Source organism: Micropterus dolomieu, linkage group LG20 (assembly GCF_021292245.1).
Source record: "Micropterus dolomieu isolate WLL.071019.BEF.003 ecotype Adirondacks linkage group LG20, ASM2129224v1, whole genome shotgun sequence".
Classification (NCBI taxonomy): domain Eukaryota; kingdom Metazoa; phylum Chordata; class Actinopteri; order Centrarchiformes; family Centrarchidae; genus Micropterus; species Micropterus dolomieu.
In genome coordinates, this window is record NC_060169.1 from 10902524 (window position 1) to 10924319 (window position 21796).

The window sequence follows — 21796 nt, forward strand, 5'->3', positions numbered from 1 at the left end:
TTTGAGGACTCTCAGAAAGAATTCCAGTCCGGTTTCGTACGTCAGTGCTCCAGTTGTTAGACAGCAAGTGAGCTTTGGTGAGGCATTGTGACTTGATCCCTTTTAAAGCCACAGAGTGAGAGGGGAATGCGGAGTCCCAGTTACTGATTCAAGTTCATCAGCCAGAATGACGCACAGTGTTGTACAAACACACACACACACACACACACAGAAGCATTAAATTGGGTTCCCAGAGATGGATGACAACCCTCAAATCTAACCTCTCCCCTAGCCCTGTCTAAGCAGGACTGGCTGCCACCCAGAATACAAAACTGGTAAAATATAATAAGTGATTAAGTAAGTGTTACATAAATTGGCTGCATTCTCTCTCTTGGCAACGGACTCTGTAACACACACACACACACACACACACACGCACTGCTTTAACGTGGCCATAGACTACTGTCAGTAGAGAGAGAAGTATCAAAGACTTCTTGGGCACTGTTCACACTCTACAGGCGTGTGTACAAGTGAGGTTCTGTCAGGACAGCCGAGCCTTTGGTATTTTCTGAGTGTTTGGAATCTGACCAGTTCCCTGAAAATACATAATAAAGCTGCTTGGTTGGAATGAGGTTATGTGTGACTACAACACTCATTGCTTAGGGCTAGTTGTAACCAGCAGCATTAGCTTGTCTTGCAGTGAGTAGTCCTCTGTATAGCGCATGCTAAGCAATATATAGTACATACTATGAATGTTTAATGCTGCTTCATGCAAATGTTGTGTGTTGCCTTGAAAGAGAAGGTGTCACCAGTAGTGATGTGCTGCGATATCTCAGACTGCAGTGGGTTATGTAAACTCAATTCCACACAGTAAGGATTGGGGAGGAAAGGGGAGGGGCTGCTACACACAGTCAGCACTGAGCAGTGGGGGATGAGACAGAGGGGAGGGCTGCAGCATTTCACACTGCTTTTTTCCTTTCTCCTCCCCCTTCATTTTGTCTTTCTGTCTGTATCACTTCAGTTGATTCTCCCAGCTACCCCTTCTTCCCTGTAACATCACATTTTCTGTGAAGAAAGCACAGACAGCGGCAAAAGCAGAGCAGAGAGAGTATGTTTTCAATTCCTAGAGCCTTGCAGGCACACACACTGAAAGACAGCTGAGTCACTGATGTCATTGAGGGGTAACTTGGCCACTGTTCTGCCAATTAGGCCCAGGGCTAGGGGAGCCAGCGGCTGGGTCAGTATTAGGCCAGGTGCTTCCTTGAAGTAAACAGAGATGCGTTTTGAGTGATCTCAGCCTCCTCTTTGTTTGCCTGCACTGATGCCCTGGTTGACCTGAGCGTTTGTGTGTGTATCCAGATATTACAACTACGTATGTTCCTTGAGTCATACCTTAATTTCATCAGTTACACTGCTTTTTATGATGCTAGAGTGGTGTTAAGTTGAAAATTAACAAAGACCGTCATTGAATCAGTACACTAAACTTAACTTAACGCTTTGTGCCTCCTCCCAGGACAGAAAATATTCTGACCCTGTTCATGCTAAATTTTTATTAACAGGGTTTATTCACATGAAATTTTTTTTCTCTCTTTTTCTCTTTTGATTGGTGAAAATATTTACCTACTTTTGTACTTGTCCTTCTTTGTTGTCTGACTTTGTTGGGATGGCCTAAAGCCCTTTTCTACATTGTGTGTAATATATTGAATGTCATGTATATTTATATTTTCATAATTTGTATTGTCTCACCCAAATCGATTGTTTTCTGTTTTCTACTTTTTTCAAAATAGTCCCTGCAGACCTTCTTTAGGGAGGAAGTGGTGTTAACTGAAAAGAATGCTGTATTGAGCTATATTTGATGCTCGCATGAACATATTTTTAACCATAAAATATAGGAATATACAGTATAAGAGGTACAAACAGTACAGACTTTAAGTTTGTTTTCTCTGCTGGAAACAGGATACATTTTGCACTGAACTTGAGTTTCTTAATGTGTAATTCCCATTTAATTTCAGACTTAGTCAAGTATTTCCCGACAATCATTGGTGTGATTTCTATATGGCCCAGGTCTTTTTTTCTGTCTATTATCGTTCTTTTGTTGTTGTTGTTCACATATTATTATACTATTAATTTAACTACCTCAATTACAGTACACAACTCTGTGTACCCTGACTGTATTTCATAGCTCAGTGCCCTTTAACCCTGTCTCAGTATGCCCCCTCTCCCTGCTGGTGCTTATATAAGAGGCCTAATAAATAAAATAGAAACACAATACTCTACTTTCACCACAGGATCCTCAAACACTCACACATGACACTGGCCCAGAGACTGCAGCGAGGGTCTTAGCATTTTCCCTTACGCACAAGCAGGTGTGCATTAGTCATGCACACATACACACAAGCACAATTGTAACAGTTCAGTATGATATGTTTTTTCCTTCTGACCTTAAGGATTTGGGTCAGCCTGTTCTGATGCTTAATCTGAAAACAACGGGTCACCTTCAACTGTGAGCTGCTCTGCGCACAGATTACACTTGAGCTTTTCCGAAAACAGACACAAAAAAAAAACAAAAAACAAACAAGCAAGCTGACCCTCTGTGGCACAGCTTCTCCAGGCACACTCTTCTGCCTCACTAAACCCCCAAATGCACCATGCACCAAAACAGTTTTGATTTGTCACTCTCTGAGCTCAGATGTGAGTAAAGGATGGTAATTACAGGCTTTTAAAAGGGTTGACCAGTGTTCTGCAGCCCACATGGATTTTTGAATCCAGGTTCAGGCAGACCCATGCACATTCACAAGGGTTGCTCTCAGTGGTGAAAGTACATTTACTCTAGTACTGTACTTTTTGTTTACAGTCACAAATTTTGTTGTATTTTATGTTACATACTTGTACTCCGTTACACTGGAAATATTGTACTTTTAACTTGTTTATTTGACAGCCAGTTACTTGCTACTTTTCAACTTAGGTTTTTACCAAAAAAAAAAAAAATACATGATGAGTAATGCAATATATTGTTAAAGATTAAATCATAGCTCCCAACCTTTTTGACTTTTGACTCCTTACACAAAGCAGTGTCATGTTGGTGACTCAATACTTTTCAGATTAGGTTTTTACCTAAAAAACACACATTCTGATCTTGTGAAATGCAATGCATTGTTAAAGATTAAACCGTAGCTCCCAACCTTTTTGACTTCTGACTCCTTACACAAAGCAGTGTCTTATTGGTGACCCATGTCATGTTTCAGATGTGTTCAGATGTGTTTTATCAACTTCATTCTTAAATGGTTTTATTTAAATAACAGTCTGAGTCTCAAAGAGGTAAAATTATCCAATATTTCACCAAAAGATGAATGTACTGCCAACTGGAGGGGGCCAGACCCTTAACTAACTAAACTTTATATAAAGGAAGTAAAACTAGATACACCACGACTAACTAATACATTAAAATGCTGATTACAAACTTATGCATCAGAATTAATCATCTAATAATGTCATATATAATAATATATTAATCAGATGAGAATTTTTCTGCAGAACAATTACTTTTATTTTGATTACATTTGGCTGAAAATACTTCTATACTTAAGTAGGAGTTAAATACTGGTCCTTTACTTGTAATATAGCCTTTTACATTGTTGTATTGGTACTTGTACTTAAGTAAATGATCTGAAGACGTCTTACATCACTGGTTACTCAGTGAGAAACACAGGACATGTGATTCACAGATTAGACAATGTTGTTATGCAATTTCTGACCCAGGTGTCATGCCTGCATCTTGTGGAAACATCTTGACATGCGGGATATCATGGGACATCAGGTTTGAAAAAGGGGTTCTGTCAAAGGGGTGTGATTGTTAAATGTTTCCAGTTTGCATTAAGCCATGCAGTATTGTTTGCAAACTGTTATCAACCTGGAAGATCTGGAGTCTTCCTCCACAGGGTAGGATGCCAAAAAGTATCTGATTACCAGGCCTGATTGACCCTGATCATAGTTTTAAGGTTGTTAAAATCATTCTGTTTCACACTGTCCGACAGTATGGTATATACTATATCAGCTTGCACATACTGTTTATTGAAGCTATATAATCTTACACTGGGTGAAATATTCTTAACCAGGATGTTTTCTATGGTTGCGCTATTTCATAATATAGAAATATTACAGGTGTCTTGTATATGAATCAATTGACGCACATTGTCCCAAATTTGACTCACTCACTCACAAATCGTCTAACACTTATCTTGTGCATCCTGTGTTGCCCTGGTGAAATGAATTAATTTAAATTTGGTTGCGCAGCAGAGTTTGTTCACTAGTCATTTTTCTCACTAGCCCATTGGCAGTGAGGTTTAACTGGGTATAAACGAGATAGGATGTGTATCTTGGACCAGGACGTTAAGAAAAGAGAGGAAAATAATGTTGTAAAAGAGAACAGAGGATGCGAAAAAGGTCATGTGTGGGCCGAAAGCTTGCCCAGTCTCCCCAGGCCTGCGGTATTTCAGAGCCCAGTGCGACTCACAGCACATTACACCTTGTTCCTGACCTTCAATTATCTAACCAGCCTGCCAGCACCAAGCCAAGCAAACTATCTCTTTCTTTCTCTGTCTATATCTTTCCATCATAGTTATGTGTCATCTCCCCCCTGTCTCACCACCTCAGTTAGATAAGCCAAAGCATTTAGAGCAGGATAATAGGTGACTAATGTACGATCTCTTACGAGCATTTGCACAGACTTTGGTTGAATGATCACTTTATTTTAAGTGATTCCTGACTGTGGTAACCACCTGTTTTCACAATTGTCATAGTAACACAGATATTTAGTCCTTGATTTCAGAGCAACACTGAAACAAATCTGAAGAGATCTTAAATAGTTACTCTTTTATACAGCGCATAATGCAAATGAGGCAAGAAGTTGTTAGCATTTTATCTGATAGCTTTAATGCTACATAATGTAGCTTTAATGGCATAATGTCCCTCAGTCTTCTGGAACAAATTTGCAAGCACTGCAAACAGGGATGGGTTGTTCCCTCATTCCTGGTTGCAATGCATTTATATTCCCTTTGGGACACTTTCATTTAGATGTCTGTTTTGATTGGTTGATGACTGATGATTAGGACTCTGTTGTCTTTGTCTTCCATGGAGTCTATGAAATCACTCCACAGTGGACTGCTGAGAGTGGTGCTGCAGAGCAAGAGAGCTGGTTTTTGCTGAAGTTAACACCTTTTCTCTGCTCAAAACAGGCTCCTGACAGAGAAGGAATTATAAAATCTGGTTATCGTGTGTGTGTGTGTGTGTGTGTGTGTGTTTGTGCACGCACCTTCTTCCACCCATTCTCATCTCTAGTCTCCAGGTAACAGTTGCTTTCAGCTAATTACCTGTTTTCCCACCCTGTCTCCATTTCTCCCTCCCTCTCTCAGAAGTCCCTGTATATCTGCTGCAGCAGTGCACAATCACTGGTCCAGTCAGTGATCTTTTTCTTGTGACTTGGTGCAATGTGTTTCTGGTGAGCAAGTACTTTTCTCCTACTGTAAATGATTCAGAAACAGCATCGTTAATGCCGTAGGATGCTGATTATGTAATGGCATATACTTTGGGAAAGCAGAATGCAGCAGCTTTAGTCATGTTGTGAAAGTAAAGCATTGTGTCTTGTTGCTGTCAATCCAAATTATCCCTGGGGCCTCTGGTCTTGTCATCACTCCCTAAACTCCTTACTTCCAATTTCCTTCTTTCCTTTTTACAATTCTCTTTGGTTTTCTTGAAATTTTTACCCATCCTTAGCCTCACAACCTATTCAACCCGCTCCCCCACTCTTGTTTGAGTAGGTAAATAGACTGGCTGGGAGAACAGAGATCTCGACCATGTGTGCTAAATAGACACATCCACTTGTCCATCCGCCCCTTTTCCATGACTGCAAGTCATTATTGCCATGGATACTTCCACAAATAGAGCATCGGTTGAGTGAGAACACCCAGTGCATTAAAGAGAAGCCAAAAACAAACACACACACAAATACACACTCTCATTTCATACCTGGAGTGAGGGGACAATGGTCTAGCCTGCTGGTTAGCCTCTTTTCAGGGCCCCTCACATGCTCAGTCTGACCCAGTTTCAGTCTCTTTAACTTTGACATAGCAGATAAATGCAGACACAGAGGAAAGTGTCCAAACTGGGTCAAGACTAAAGTAGAATTTGGAGAAAGCAATAAAAGTTCAATCAGGAGAGACTTGACTGAGTAAAACAACAATAATTTATTGACATGTGGTGCACTGAATAGGAGAACGTGAAAAGTAATTTGGCAATTAGACCCCATTGTGATGACGTGGTACTTTACTGGGGTGTTGCAGCTGTAGAGGCATAGAAATAAAGGAGAGAAGGGTTTTAAAGTTTGACTGTGACTTCATGATTGGCTGTGCTGATTGTGGTAAAACCTTATTGGAAAACTAAGGGAGACTGCCCAGAGTCAGTTGTTAGAGGGCAATAACAGCAAGGGTGTATGAGAGAAAGTGACTTGTGAATGAGTGACACATAAAGATAGTCTTCCTGGTTGAAATTACGCTGAGCTTTATCTGTTAAATAGTCACATTGCCTGTTAGAAGTGAATGGAGCTCAAAAATGAAAAGACTTTGCTATTTCTGACTTGGCCGAATTCAAAAAATCTGTTTAATTTCTTTGAGCACTGCGCTCAAAATGTACTCAAAATAATTACTGTTTGTGTAATGCTATATATTACAGTTTTCAATTATCAAGGTTCATTAGCTTAACATTATTTCTTTCATTACAGCAACAGTTGTAATGGCCCTAATCAGTACTGAACCCAATGTGCTCCATAACAGCAGGTGGCTGACCTATAGATGGCTGCAGGGAGTGGAACCTCTGGTAAAGCTTTAATCAGTTAAGAGGATTGATCTGTGAGGAGGGATTTTCTCTTTCAACATCATATTAACAATCACAGCTCAGCAGATTAAGATGAACACACACACACATGCTGCAGACGTTTCATCGGTAACAAGATGTAAATTGCCTTCCAGAATGTCAAAAGTGCAGACGAGAGACAAAACAATGTCAAAGTGTGATAAGAAAAGACTTTAACTTTAAAAATGAATCACCCAGGGTGCAAATTATACAGTGACAACCGGGGGGGTACACTTTTTTTCCAGGTCAGAAAGAAAACCCAGTACAGCGCAGGCGCGGCTTCAGTAAACTAAAATCTTACAATGCTTGCAATATCCTTGCTTGTTTAACTAATGTGTGCAGTCTGTAGATGATAAATCAAATTCATTACACCAGTTCATGGGTGTCCCATACCACACGACAACGTTTGTTGTCAGAGGTCATTATTCTACAGCAAAACTGCCAACAGGTCCAAGCCATAAACTCAGACACCCCCAATCCCCCCCGTAATTCGAACCCGAATCACCTTTACAACGTGCTGTTACATGTAGTTCACATTAGATTGAATGCCAGTTTGCAGTCATAAAAGAGCTCTGACGACACAGACAAAGTCAACAAAGATGATTACTAGTCAATGTTTTAAATTGAACAGTGGGGACATGACTGGGACACCTAGAGACATGCTTTCTAATATTGGGAAAAATATACCCTCAAATCCAAACTTCATGAAGGATGATTGTATGACTTTGGTGACAAGAGTGACCATGAATTTATTCAAATGGACCAGGTTTGGATCATTTGTAGAATTAATGTGTTATTTCTCTGAATGCCTAAGTTACAAAGACTTGCTTTATATATGTCTATTTCCGAAGACATTCTACTTTTCCTCCACTAATTTCCAGAAATCTAGTTTTGGAAAGATAGAGTTTAAAGAAAATATTCTCCAGCTGTAGGATCATCAGCAAATTTGATAGCCAAGACTTGTTTGACTTTACTTTTTTTTCATGCAGGGTTGAATGCAAGACTTTTACATGTAAATGATTATTTTCCGTTGTGGCACTGAGTACATAGTCCTCCACAAGAAAGGGGGACTGGCTGACTGGCTGACTGGCTGGTTGACTGATTGACTGACTGACTGACTGAATTAACAAATGTCAGCATGCTCTGTTGCATGCTGGGAGGTCCAGGCCCTCTCTTAGTGAGGAATCCCCACGGCAAGCCTGAACTGAAACAGCAGCACATTCTGTTGAGGACGCAGATTCCTCTTCACAGGCGAAGACTTCTTCACCCCCTCTAAACTAAACTCACTGACCTAAACCTACTGCCTCCACGTCATTCACTACACAGCCACCTCTGTGTGAAGCACTTCTGAAATTAGCTTACTCCCGTGTGTATTCTTTCATTTATGACTGTTAGGTGCATTGGCAATGTGAACAGATAACAAATTGAACTAAGACCATTCACTATGTAATACTGTTGAACTTTGCAGGGGGCTTCGTATCTATGATCTGCTGTTTTAATTTGTCCTCAAATCTTTCCCATATTTACTGCTTTGATTTCCTCTGTAAGTATTAATCACTTCATGATGATGCAGGCCACATGACATGCTGCAGGTCACTACCCATGCAACTATACTCCTCTCATCTACAGTAACAGCATAATGCAAATGGCGAGCTGTTAAAAATAGGCCTCGCCGTATATGTGATTTTGGTTCTTGGAAAAGATGTGAAATAGAAACCCATTCATGTCCAGGCCAAATAGAGTTTTTTGTTTCTTTTTCTTTTCTCCTTCTATCTGTCAAATCTTTTCCTCACTCATCTCAAAACTGTATTTTACTTTATTTTTGTATTTGCTGTAGTGCGCACAGATAACAAAACTCCTAACTCAACATCGCATTTCCTTGGCCTCTTACCAGATTAATCAGATAGACTACATTTTTGCTGGCCATGACATGTCTCCTTGGTTAAAGCCCCCTCCTCCCCCATGGAAACTCTTCATTAGTTTCCACAGACCTTTCTTTTTTTTCTGTTTCACCGCCTTACTGTCTGGATTTCTTTTGTGTCAACCTGTCTGACAGGAGGTCGGTAATTCTGCTTAACTTTATTTCTTGGAATAACTAGCCTCTCCCAGTTCTCATGGTATGTAGGCTAAAGGTTCTCAAGAGCTAAATCTTCCAGGAGAGTAAAGCAGTGCTGTAGTAGAGTATAGGAGCTGGGCAGGCCACATAACCGTGGGAGAGCAAGGACGAAGGTGTCTGCTGTATCAGCACATGTGGTAATATACCGTCGCTGTCGGGCACAAACCTTCTATGTCCCAACTCGTGATTTTTCAGGAAATAAAAAAAAACCTGTGTTTTTATTATAATTGAACACGGCATCATTGAGAGTCACGAGCTGTTTTTATACTTTGTATTGGTAAAATATTTGTAAAAACCACAGACAGACGTAAAGGGTGACCAATAACACTGATTTATTTAAAAAAATTAAAATGATAAAATGTGGAGATAGGAGGTTTCTGCCCGACAGCGACGATATGCTCTCAGAGGAGAGAAGGAAATGAGTAACAAATTTACTCTACATTTTACTGCCATTGTCACACTTAGTGTTTGTCTTCTTGTTTTATTGTTAGTCTAATAAAGGTGAGATAATTAAAGCAGGTCTCTTTTGAAAATGTATGGTTTACCACATTAGAAGAATACTGATTGTTGGCCACATAGTGTGCATCCTATGTGTTAGGTCTGTATGCAGAATTTATTTTCATCATTTTCATTTTGTCACTGTCCTTGTAAACTATGTATCTCCTAATGGTTAACCTTTTTTTAGAAAACAAGAAAAACAACCCAGCTATGTGAAAATTAATTTTCAGATAATACAGTGTTTTAATGGTTTAAATAAATGTGAGTGTTGAATTAAATCCATTAAAGAAAACTTAATCCTTAAATTCATCTGAAATAATAAAAATCACCAGATTTTAAGATGCATGGTTTTTACATGGAAAGTTGATTTGCTGTATGTAAACCTACGTGTGTCCCCCTTACTCAAGTAATTCTGCAGCTCCAAAAACTAGTTTGTCCCTGCTTAGTGTGAAGCTGATTGACTCAGAAATATTGTTTTTGTGTCATTTGCTTTGACAGTTCACTGGTTGGTTAATTTCACCTTCTACAAATGCCATTCTTATATGATTGTAAGAATTGCAAGATTGTTTTTACGCATTGTATAAAACTACAACAACTTCTTTAAACTTGAACAACATCCAAATCACACTGTAGAAACTGCTGACGGCAAAATCTGTGCGTATGACTACCTTGGCATGAAAAGGAGGACAATAAATGGAGACAGGATGAGGTGGTGATGAGAAAAAAACCCATTTGTACAAACACAGTGTGTCCTGGTTGTTTATCTGAAGAAGCTTGATGTGTTTGGCTAATTTTTAATAGTGCCGGTGTTGTTGCCACTTGTTTTGCTCAATTTGATTGCATAAGACATCAAATAGAGTGCTGCACCAATAAAACAAGACTGGTTAACCTCATGACCTGCTTTTGGAAGTGAATCAACTTTCCCATTCTTACAAAATACTTTTATTATAGTTCAATATATTGTAGAATAACCCAAGGCACTCCTGCAGAGATCCATACATGGCATAGTTGAATCAGTTCATTTGGATACAATGTGACTTCAGTGATTCTTGGTGGGTTTCCCGGAAGATGCAACACCGCACAAGGCTACATGGTCGTTTTTGCAATGAGTTACTGTGTCACTGAGGTCAGTATTTTACTAGGAGACAAGCTGTTTTGTCGCTGACGTGAGATGAGTTTTATGTAGTACCTTGATCAAGGCAAGATTACTTGACCAATGTAAAGAGGCATACCCCTAAACTGGAAAATGTCTCCCATGTATGATGTCAGATATTTGATACAGTGGGCCATGGGAAATGGACGGTGAATTGCAGAGAGACTTTAGGGGCCAACCTTTGGATGAAGAATAATATATGAGGACATGATCAAACATATGCACCAGAGATATAGTACATCATATTCCAAAAAGCTATCAACATGCATGATATTGAATCATATATTTAAGCCATGTATATGAGAGTTTGAAAGGTCATGTGTTTTCTCATGTGATGTCTGAATATGTAACATAAAACTGAGTAATAATAAAACTGTTACTTTTGTGTTTTAATACACAGCCCAACTAGCACAGCATAAATGCATGGCTACTTGGACATTTTGCTTCAAGGAATGAGATGCTGTGCTGCCTGTTCTGACGCTATTACATTATATAACTGACTTCTGAAGCCTTAAGTACAGCCTCAGGACTTCAGGAGCGTGTACAAGAACGCGTATTTACTTGTGAATTTGTAGTACATACTGTTCAGTCTGTCGTGTGTTGTTTCTTTTACTGTATGTGAGTAACATGTGGGAGATTGGTTGGTTGCACACACAAACCTGATGGGCAGACGGGAGGGCGAGTGCTTGGCAGCAGATGTAAGACCACTGTTGCACACTTTGTGGCTCTGCTTTCTTATCAGTAAGTAGGGCACATTTGCTAACTCACTCCCAGTGTGTCTACCTGTAAAGCCCTAAGTCTCACATCAGAAAGCAAATCAACACACAGGCCAGCCTGGGGTGAGGTCTCTTGTTTATCTGCATCAACACAGAAGAAGAAAAAGCAAACAGCTGCTGACCCCCTGTACTCACCTGTGTTGCTGTTTCCTTTGTTTGACTCTTAGGTCCTCATTAGCACTCCTGAGGAAGAGTTCCCATAACACAAAAGACCCTGGTGAAGCTACATGGTGATGCATTGCATGGTCGGTAGTTGGGTTATAGTTGAATATAGGATGTTAAAACACAGCTGTATATTCCCTCTTTCACATGAGGTGTTGAACAGTGGATTTGTATAGCTTTTTTGCAGAAAACAGCTGCTCAATGCAGTCGAAAACATCTTTGAGAGTGGTGATAGTTAACAGTTCAACTGGCAAAAGTTACAGGCCGAATAATGAGCTGAAAAACACTAAAAAGCTCCTTAAAGCTGAGGGGAACTGCAGAACTGTAATTCTGGAAACACTTTACAATACAGTACACACAATCTTAAAGGAAGGAAGGGCCTGATAATTAATTAATTGTTAATAAGTATTTCCTGAATATCTCAGAATTGAGGCCTGTAGGCTACAGATGATAATAGAGAGTTATTAGAGAACAGACTGAGAGATACCACATTAATGAATCTTAACATAATGATTAATTCAGAAATATCTATCAATAGACATACTGACCACTCTCTTCATGACTAGTTCCTGATAAACTCTGAGTGGCACAAAATGATAGGATTTAAATAATTACTTAATTCATTAATCATTACTTACTCTTTTTCTGAATCTCCAAGTAAAGTGATACATTATACTAAGGAGTTGCTAATTAATCCCATTTCTTAACCATGTAAATGGTATACCACTTTACTTGGGAAGGCAAAAGTTACTACTACTACTACTCTACTGAGCTACTCATTAACTCTAGATGAGCTACTCATGAAGAGAGTTGTCTGTATGTTGATTCACAGGTAGTAATGAACTAATCATTATGTAATGATTTATTAATATAGTATCTCTCAGTCTGTTCTGTCGTAACTTTCCATTATCGTCTATACGGTCCTCAGTTCTGAGATATTCAGAAACTACTTTTAACAATTTAACAATTAAGTAATCATCAGGTCATTCCTGATTCATTCCTCCCTCATTCCTGAGTCACAGTTTTTTGTACCGTTTTGTAAAGTTGTTTTGCAGTGAGAAACTCCTGTGCTGTTGTCTAAATGTCTGAATGTATCTGTGGACATACGGACGTAATCACATTTTGTACATTTCTTACTGAATGCAATGTAAATGAATAAATCTCTGCTATATTGTATCTTTCCCGCTTTCTCCAATTATATTGCTCTGTCTTTGTGAAGTGTAGATCTTAATTTTTTGCAACTTCTTTTCCGCATGAAATGACTCTATTAAGCCTGTCTCTCGGCCACAGACGCTCCCCTCTCTCGTGAAAGGGATTATTGCAAGGAAGTAGCCTATTTGTTCATGCACTGTCTGTGAGAACAGTGCACACGCAGAAGTGGTAGGCTTGCTAACAAAGCGTCAGGCCATCAACCAGAAGAAAAATAAATAGTGTGGTTGTGCTTGTTCACCTTTCACATTACCAATACAGATCATACCATAGTCATTTCCTTGTACAGAGTTTGACGTTGCCATGAGCAGCTGAAAATTTGGGTGAGATGTGTACGTGTTATCCTGAAATGTCAAAAATCTCAGAAACAATAGAAGAGCGAGCTAGGAGACACAAAGATAGGCAGAGGTTGTCAATGGCTTTATGATGAAACTCTAAACCTCAAAGCACCATCCTATGCAATTTGCATGTGTATCTGAATGTGTACCACTTCTATGGAATTGTCTTCTGTCTGTTTGTGCTTTAAACTCAGCTGCCACTCCACATCAGACACTTGCGTTGCTTATTTGTGCTCCTCTGCCGTTTGAAAAGGAACACAGCCTGCAGAGTTTAGCTGCTCACGCATGACTAAGACCAGTTACACAATTAAACAAAAACAGCCATTGATTTCTCTCTTATCTGCCCTGATGTACAAAAGTTAATAAATTGGATTCTGATTACCCAATCAAGTCTATTTATTTGGTCAAATGAATCCATGTTGCACTATTCTTATTCAAAGAAGTCTCCTAGAAAGTAAGTTTATATAAAACTAATGTGCATTTAATCATTTTGGAAATTAAATCCACATGGATAATGTTTGTTACCAACATAAGGAGAAAGCCTGGATTCTCTGCTGGTTCCCTTGCAAGGCCAGGGTGAAGACTGCGCCCGTCCAAGAAATACTCTGGCCCCATAAAACCACAGATTTTTAGACTTCAGTTTTTCCACAAATTAAACAAACAAGACACAACGTGTTAATTAGTGTGTTTAAGAGGTGGTAGTCAGATTTTGTTCCCTAGAGCCAGGATAGTTATTTTCAGTCTTTTGCTAAGCTGCTGACTAGGAGCCATATATTGAATGGACAACTATGTGAGTATCTTCTCATCTGACTCTGATAATAAATGCATTTTTCAAAATGTTGAACTATGCCTTTAATAAACATATCATAGGAGACAGGCTTGTCTTCTTTGTACTGTTTTTACTTGAACTGAGTTCTACTGCAGGTGTGCATAAATTAATCTACATAGCAGTGATCATACATGCAAATTATTGATCTAAATGCAGAGAAGTAGAGGCAAAATATTTCAAATTTGAACTTTGGATAAAGTCTTTCATTACATTCCTGAGCGTCAGGGGGTATTTAACAGAGGTGTAAAACATTAGCTCTGGCTTGTCACCTTGGCCTGTCTGTGGCACTGGATTTATCTGAAAGCACATGGTCATCCATTCATTACCAGATGTATCACATTGCACATGCAATTCCACACACACACACCACATACTCGTACTAAACCCAGTGTATTGATCTCTCCCATCTATACTGGAGAACTTACGCAGGGACATCACAGGAGGTGTTTTCATTTAGACAGAAAAGAAACGGTTCAGCAGGATATAGAGGGGTGAGCAGAGGTAGGGGCTCCTCTGTCATCTACCCTTATATAACCACTGGATAATGATACAATCCCTCTATCCTCTGCACTGCCCAATCTCCCAATATAATCCTTCCTGATAAGAGTTATGTAGGCTGCAAAGAAATGTTCAACAGATGCAAAAAAACCCAACTCTAATCCCGTTTCATTTTTTATAAAATTATGCAATATATTCCTCAGCAGTGCAGAGGAGCAGAGATAAACTGAACTGCAATGACCCATCCACCAAAACACTCTGCTCCAACCTATCATCCCACACAAGGGTGTAGGCCTACTGTGGAGCATGTAATGCAGCTGGGAAAACACGTACGCACGCACATGAACACACAAGTCTCCAGATTACCAAATGAACACACACCTCAGTTGGTCCAAGAACTGTAGCACTCCGTGGTACAGGATTACATGTTATTGCAAAACAAACCTGAGTTCAGTGTCCCCTGATAGACGAAGGATGCAGTGCAGTTGACCTGCAACAACAGCAATGTGTTTTTCCACTTCCCTTCCTATCACACCATGCTATAGTAGTACAGGTTAATGATTGCTATTTTTCACAGGCCATCTGTAGGCTGTCACAGGCCTGCTTGCCGTGTGACTGGAAAATCTCATTTTTAAAGCTGTGTTACATGTAGTTATAACTGGAGAGGATAAGGGCACATCTCAGATAAGGACCCTTAGCATTTTTACAGAAGGTCGCCGGTGATGTCAGCCCAGAGATGTGTAGATAGCCAATCCAAGAGGAGCATTGTGAAACCCTTTAATCCAATGATTTGTATGCAGGGGTGGGCAGATCGCAGTGACAGCTTGGCTAGGTCATGCCAAGATTGGTCACACAGGCTCCCTATTAGACCTGACACTCTGCCGATGGAACTGAACATTGTGTGCTTTTTCACTGTTGTAGTGCTGCATCGATCTGCAGTGACAGACACAGAGGCAATGCAGGAAGGCCAAGGAAGCAGGGCAGGGAGAGCAGCTGCAGTGCTATTCACAGACTGCTGCCACATTGAAAAGACAGGCCTGATCCAAGCTGGCTGCCTGATCACTTGCTGGTAATCTTAATACCGTTGGCTGGCTGTGTTGCCCATTATTGCTACACATCGATGCACCATCCACTCTGTAGTCCTCCTGAGTTTAGCTGATGGGAAACTGAATGGGGATGGAGTCCAACACGCCGAGTAATCTGTGTGAGTTTCAGGTTCAGCTGTGATCAGTCTGTGATTAATGGAAAGCGCTGCTGTTCAGCACCTGTGACACACACTCTGACAGGAGAAGTCAATCAATCCTACACGTACTGCTGGTGTGACCCGATGTGGGATAAGAGGCTTGATGCTGCGGCTGTTTGGGACTGGAGAGAAATGCAAATGAGTCCCCCTGAAAGTCTGAGAAATGTTATGTAATTGCTGAAAATGATGTCGCAGGTCTTCTAGCTGGGAACAGCATCATGACCTCGACTTGCACAAATACACATAAGTGCAGACAGATACGCTCTATTTGCCCAAAATACCAGCATTTACATGTAGACATATAAAATTAGTCAATCACTGACACAGCACACAGAGATAATAATCAGTAAAATCATGGGATACAGTACCAACAACATGCACAAACCAGACTGAGGGAGACAAAAGCAGGAGTTATGAAATATGTTCAGATAGTAGACAGCTGATAATGATGACACAGGTTGTCCTTGATCTTATTTGAAACCCAAATATTATGAGTAATAAGACCTTGTAGACAGTAAAAAGAGAGGGAGCGGACAGAGGTACTATGGTAACATTATCACACATCGACATAGCAGATATCATACACAGCCTTTTATCAATCTACCAATCTCTCTCTATCTCTCTCTCTCTCCATTGGAGTGCTGTAGGCAGTGTGTTCGACGTTAATAATCAGGATTTTATGACCTTATTCAGACATTGAACAGTGAGCTTTTCCAGTATTTGTTCCATCACTATTGTGGATGAAAACACAGGCAGCATCTGACTTTGACCTTGTTTTTTATCTTTATGGTTTTACTGTCATAAAAAAGAAGAAAAGAGTTTCCACTTATGTCAAACATTTTTCAAAAGACTTTCCAAGAACTGTAAGATTATTTTCTACTCCGAATTTTAGGTTGCTTAGAGGATTTATTTCAATCCCTTACAATAAGTCAAACTCCCGCTGGAGACTATGGAAGTTATTTTTTTGGTAATACCTGTCCTGGAGAGGATAGCATGTTTGGATAGTGTATAAGGTTTGCTTTTACACAACATACTTTAAAATGATTACTCCAGTTGTCTAAATGTGTGCAGGCAAACTTCCATGGCTTTTAAGGCTACATCTAAATTTACGCCACATTAATTCACTGTTATGCCAAGATCTTGGACATTTGGCCGGGACAGTGACTTTGACCAGCTGTTTGCTATCTGAACCCGTAGAGTAGTTTTAAACACACAAGCACCTACGAGTGAAAGGTTTCTGTTTTAGTCCTGTTAAGAAACCTCCAGATTCCAGAGCTTCTGATCCTCTTACATCACCACAAAACACAGAGTTTTATCCCCGACCCCATACAAACAAATTCAATCACATCAAACACACACAATAGACACAATGTCCCTGCCAGATGCTTAATTATTTCTCTGCAGAAAATCCCGAGAATTGACAGGATTTTTTATTGTTTAACTGAGGGCCAGGAGCAAGCAAAACGGGTTACATCACATCATTGAAAGCATGGCTCATACCCCCAAGACACACACACACACACACACACACACACACACACACACACACAACACACACACACACACACAAACAGAGCCCTTTAGGTATTAGCATAATCAACTCGCAGATGGTGAGAGGACAGCTGATGGTCCTCTCCTCTCCTCTCTTTTCATTTAGACTTGAAAAGTGATTCATAAATTGAGGAAGACTTGTTGCTGCTCTAACATTTATTCTTTGCATTAATATGCACAACTGATAGACCCTCGACAAGCGTGCTAGCCTCATCACATATCATGTACCACTAACAGTTGGAGTAAGTCATTCAAATCCCATCCCATCTGTCCTGCACACAGTAAATTTGTGTGTTTCTTTACACGCTAATCTTACTTTACCTGACTGTGAGTGGACATCCTCGATGCAGACACAGGAAGAGGGAAACATCCCAGAACAGAAAGCAGTTAGATTAGACAGCCAGTTTGCTCTGAGTCAACTGGTGTGAACAGGAGGCTTTTTCCAAAATCTCAAGCAAAGACCAGATAGGTTTAAAAAAAATTAAGTAATCAAACAAGTATAGGAGAATGCAGAAATCTTTTCCTGTGAATTACTGTAGATCAAACCATAAAGGATGCCATTACGTAAACATGTTGCTCCTTACACTGGAGACACAGTCTCAGAGGGTGTGTAGGCCTCTTTCACAATACTGTGAAATACCCCAGTTATGTGGTATCTGAAGTGAACATGAGACAGCTCCTGTAAGGGTTAAATGGCCACTAAAATGAATGGCAATGCAGGAATTCATGCCCTGTCTTGATCCATTCTTCACCTTGGCTTCAGGTCCAGTGAGACAGACTGTCAGACAGACTCTCACTGTACTCATTCAGGGTAATAAGTGATAAATTCATTAATGGTGCCCATACAGGCTATCCTTTGAGTGTTAGGTGTTAGTAGACTGACATAGCGGCACGCCCACACAAACATATGCTCATCTTAGGTAGAAATGATAAGAGAGCACTCAGAGGAAAAGCAATATATACTCAAACAACAATAAAACCCACAGCTTTGCCCTCATTTCCTCATATGTCCATTCAGATATTTTGACAACCCACAGCTGGTCCGGTCCCTTCAGCAGTATGGTTTAAATATCAAACACACGTGCACACATTTCCTTACAGTCCAAAGTCTGTTGAGATGCCAGCAACCTGCCTTCTGACAAGCAGATTGAGACAGAGGAGGGAGCCCTGCCAGCAGGACCTGTCTCACAAGCAGAGAGTGGCAGACATGGGTAGCAGATATGGGTTGAAGGAAGGAAAGAAATCGGAGTTGTCGGGCAGGAGGAAAACAGATTCTTCTATGGCATTTGTAGAATCACCACATCATAAACCCCCCATTGATAAACACAAAACACTCCCGTTCAGAGGAAGAATTGCAAACACATAAAAGTGTCTTCTTCCACAGACAGTATGGTGTGTGCATGTGCTGTAATGCTGCCTTGTTTATGGCAATATGTGCATGTATTTTTCATTTCAATCAAATGTGTTTTGGAGCGTTTTCCTAAGCTTTAGAAATGCAGAACATTCATAACCCATTAGGGTAGTGTAATCCTTTAATTTAAGCTAACAGATAAAAGTCATGAATCACTAACTAGCTGGGGGGGGGGGGGGATAAGACATGTAACAGTGAAAGAGAGAGACAGAGAGAGGTGGTGGCACTGAACTCTTCTGGTAGTGGGTCTGACACACTGACAGGCCATGCCATACAGAGCAGTCTCCTCCCCTTTCCTCCCTGGCCTATATTAACTGTCCATGGAGCTCCACCTCACAACCAGAGGCACATGGAGTAGGATAACACACCGTCTAAGCTCTGAGAATACATTCACATACCCACACATATACAGGGAGATACTGGACTGCGCAGAAAACCCCTCCACCTGTCTGCCTGGCAGTGTTGGATATACAGTTAATTTTCCTGGATTGGACTATTAACTTCTGTACCATGTTGCTCCGGTCGTCTCAGGAGAATTTCAGTGTCGGTAAGTGGCATGAAGATTGCATTTTCCGTAAGGAACAAATAGACATTTGTAATGTGTTAGTGATGTTAGGATATTCCAGTTTTTGCCAAGAAATAGGTCAAAACAATTAAACGTGGAGAACAGGTAAAACGTAAAGAACAGGTGATACGTCTGGTGTTGAAGTGGGAGTATAGTAATGCAGGAATGTGGCTGAGACACACTCAGATTCTCTTTACAGGTGAAAGTGTGTGTGGGAGTGATACCACCATCACCAGTGGATGAACTTAGGTAAACAACATGTGTGCAACTTCATTCGTCACACAAGAGACACTGGACTGCAGCACAGTACAGTGTTAGATTTGGACCATATAGAGCATTACAGTAGTACAGCACTAACAGTAACTGTAAGTGGCACCAATAGATGCCACTGTAATGTCTATTCATACGTACAATTTGTTGGGTGAAGACTTGATGTCAACTATTTGTCGGAGGCCTGCAGAAGAGGCTGTATGGACCCCAGTGGAGACACACTGTTAGTAGTTGTTTGTGACTGGAATACGATTAACAAGAAGAGGGAGACTATTTTTTTTAAATATGTCTTCTCCAAAACAATTAGTGCGAGGGAATTATCTTATGACCCCTACAGGTAGGGTGAGATACAGCTTTACCTTCTCACCTCTATTCATTCATCTACAGCAGAGGGCAAAAAGCACTCATGGGGCAAGCAAGTGCCAATACCTTATCCACAAATGTGATTTCTAATTATTAATAGCTTTAATCAGAAGCAGTCAGGGAGGGTTGTGAAAGGAGGCCATAGGCTTGTGCAAGTTGAGCATATTATGTACTCTAATGAAAGGACATTTTAAGCTGTCTCTCTTATGGTTTCTGACTTGTGGAGGATGTAAAGTGTCTTGGCTGGGAGGAAAGGTAGTGCATCCTTCAACAGGAGGACATTGGTTCAAAATGTCTCATGACCTCTGACCTTTGAGTGGCCCAGAGGATGGGAATCAAAACTTGGATGGTTTTAGCAGGAGTTACTAAACATTCATTGCAAACCTACAATTCTTAAAGTAGGCCTAGTTCATTCAAGCCTTTCCTCTCTTGTGGCAAAGTCAATAAACTTACCTTAAACACAGTAGGCTGTACTAAGTATATCTCAGCAAACCGAGGCTCTATTGCATGAACCTCCCTTTATTCTGTCTCTCTTTAGCTAAGCAAGATACAATTATACATTATTACTTAACTTTATGTCTTTGGGATTGGTGTGAGACAAAATCTCGTCATAAACTACGACGTCATTATACATAGCTTACTACGGTAGGCCCAATATAATTTCTAATAACAAAGACAATGAGTCTTTATCCAAGTCTGTCGCATCCCTCTCAGTGCGCATGCAGTTTCTGCTCTCCATCGCAGAGCCCATCCCGACCTGTGAGAGGCATCTGCATTCTCGGGCACATGGGTTCTCACATGGTCTGCCTGCGGATGCTGATGTAGACTGCTGCGGTTGTGATGCTGCTGCATGCATCCATTCATCCATTCATAGTATCCACAGCCAGAGAGGGCCATGCGCTGTAGGACACCGTAAATCCGCAGTCTGAATGACGGATCTGAGCAAGGAAAAACAGTGCCTTCGTTGATCTATTGACTTTGTTTTGCTCGGGATGTGTAAGCCGCAGGAAGATCAGTGCGGACCGCCAAAAGAGAAACACCCTGCGCATCTCGGTGCCAGATGGACTTTCTAAATCCGCAAGCCGCAGTGAGTGACCTGCATGAGCGATTTTCTCACTGACTAATGCAATACTGCGTGCCATAAGCTGAAAACAACAATAATTCCCACCAAAGACAAAAAAACAATTGGGGAAACAAATTGTGGACTAATCCGGATAACAAGAATGTATTTGCTAAGATAAAACAAACAAGCGCTGCAGGCCTACATTAAAAAACAAAACAAACGCATGTAAAATAGGAGAAATACCAGCCTGTAAAGAGAGGGGGGTCTAGATATTGGCAGGCCTACCTATGCCTACATTTTTATTATTTAGCGTATATACATTTATAGTATATCATTTGGGAAGAATGTGAAATAATAAACAGCAAATAGAAAGAAGAAAACATAAATTGCGCGATCTCTAACTCATGTAAGATATGCAACTGTTATAGCGCCTGGTCTGCAGCATTTTCATCTCTCCTTGGACAGATAATAAAATTCAGAATGTTCTTTTCCCTCATCTTTTATCACAGATCATTTTGTTTATTGGAGGCAGTGAAATAAAACTATTGACAGCAAAAAAATGATAAAAGTACAAATCTGTCTGTCTTTCTGTACATGTTTAGTAAAATCTGTATGTCTTTCTTTACGTTACTGGGATTAAAAGGCATATAGCCTAGTCGATGCTTATTTGTTTCAAGTTGCATCTGTGGCTGAACTTTGTTTTGAAGGTGTTATATTTTAGCCTACATAAATATGTTTGTAACAATCTTGTTTACTGACAGCGTTATTGGCATCATTGACGATGCTGTAATCATAAATATTGAATATTGCTGGATTTTGAATCTACCGCTGTCACGTGATCCTCAACTTCAGCCAGACACGTTTTG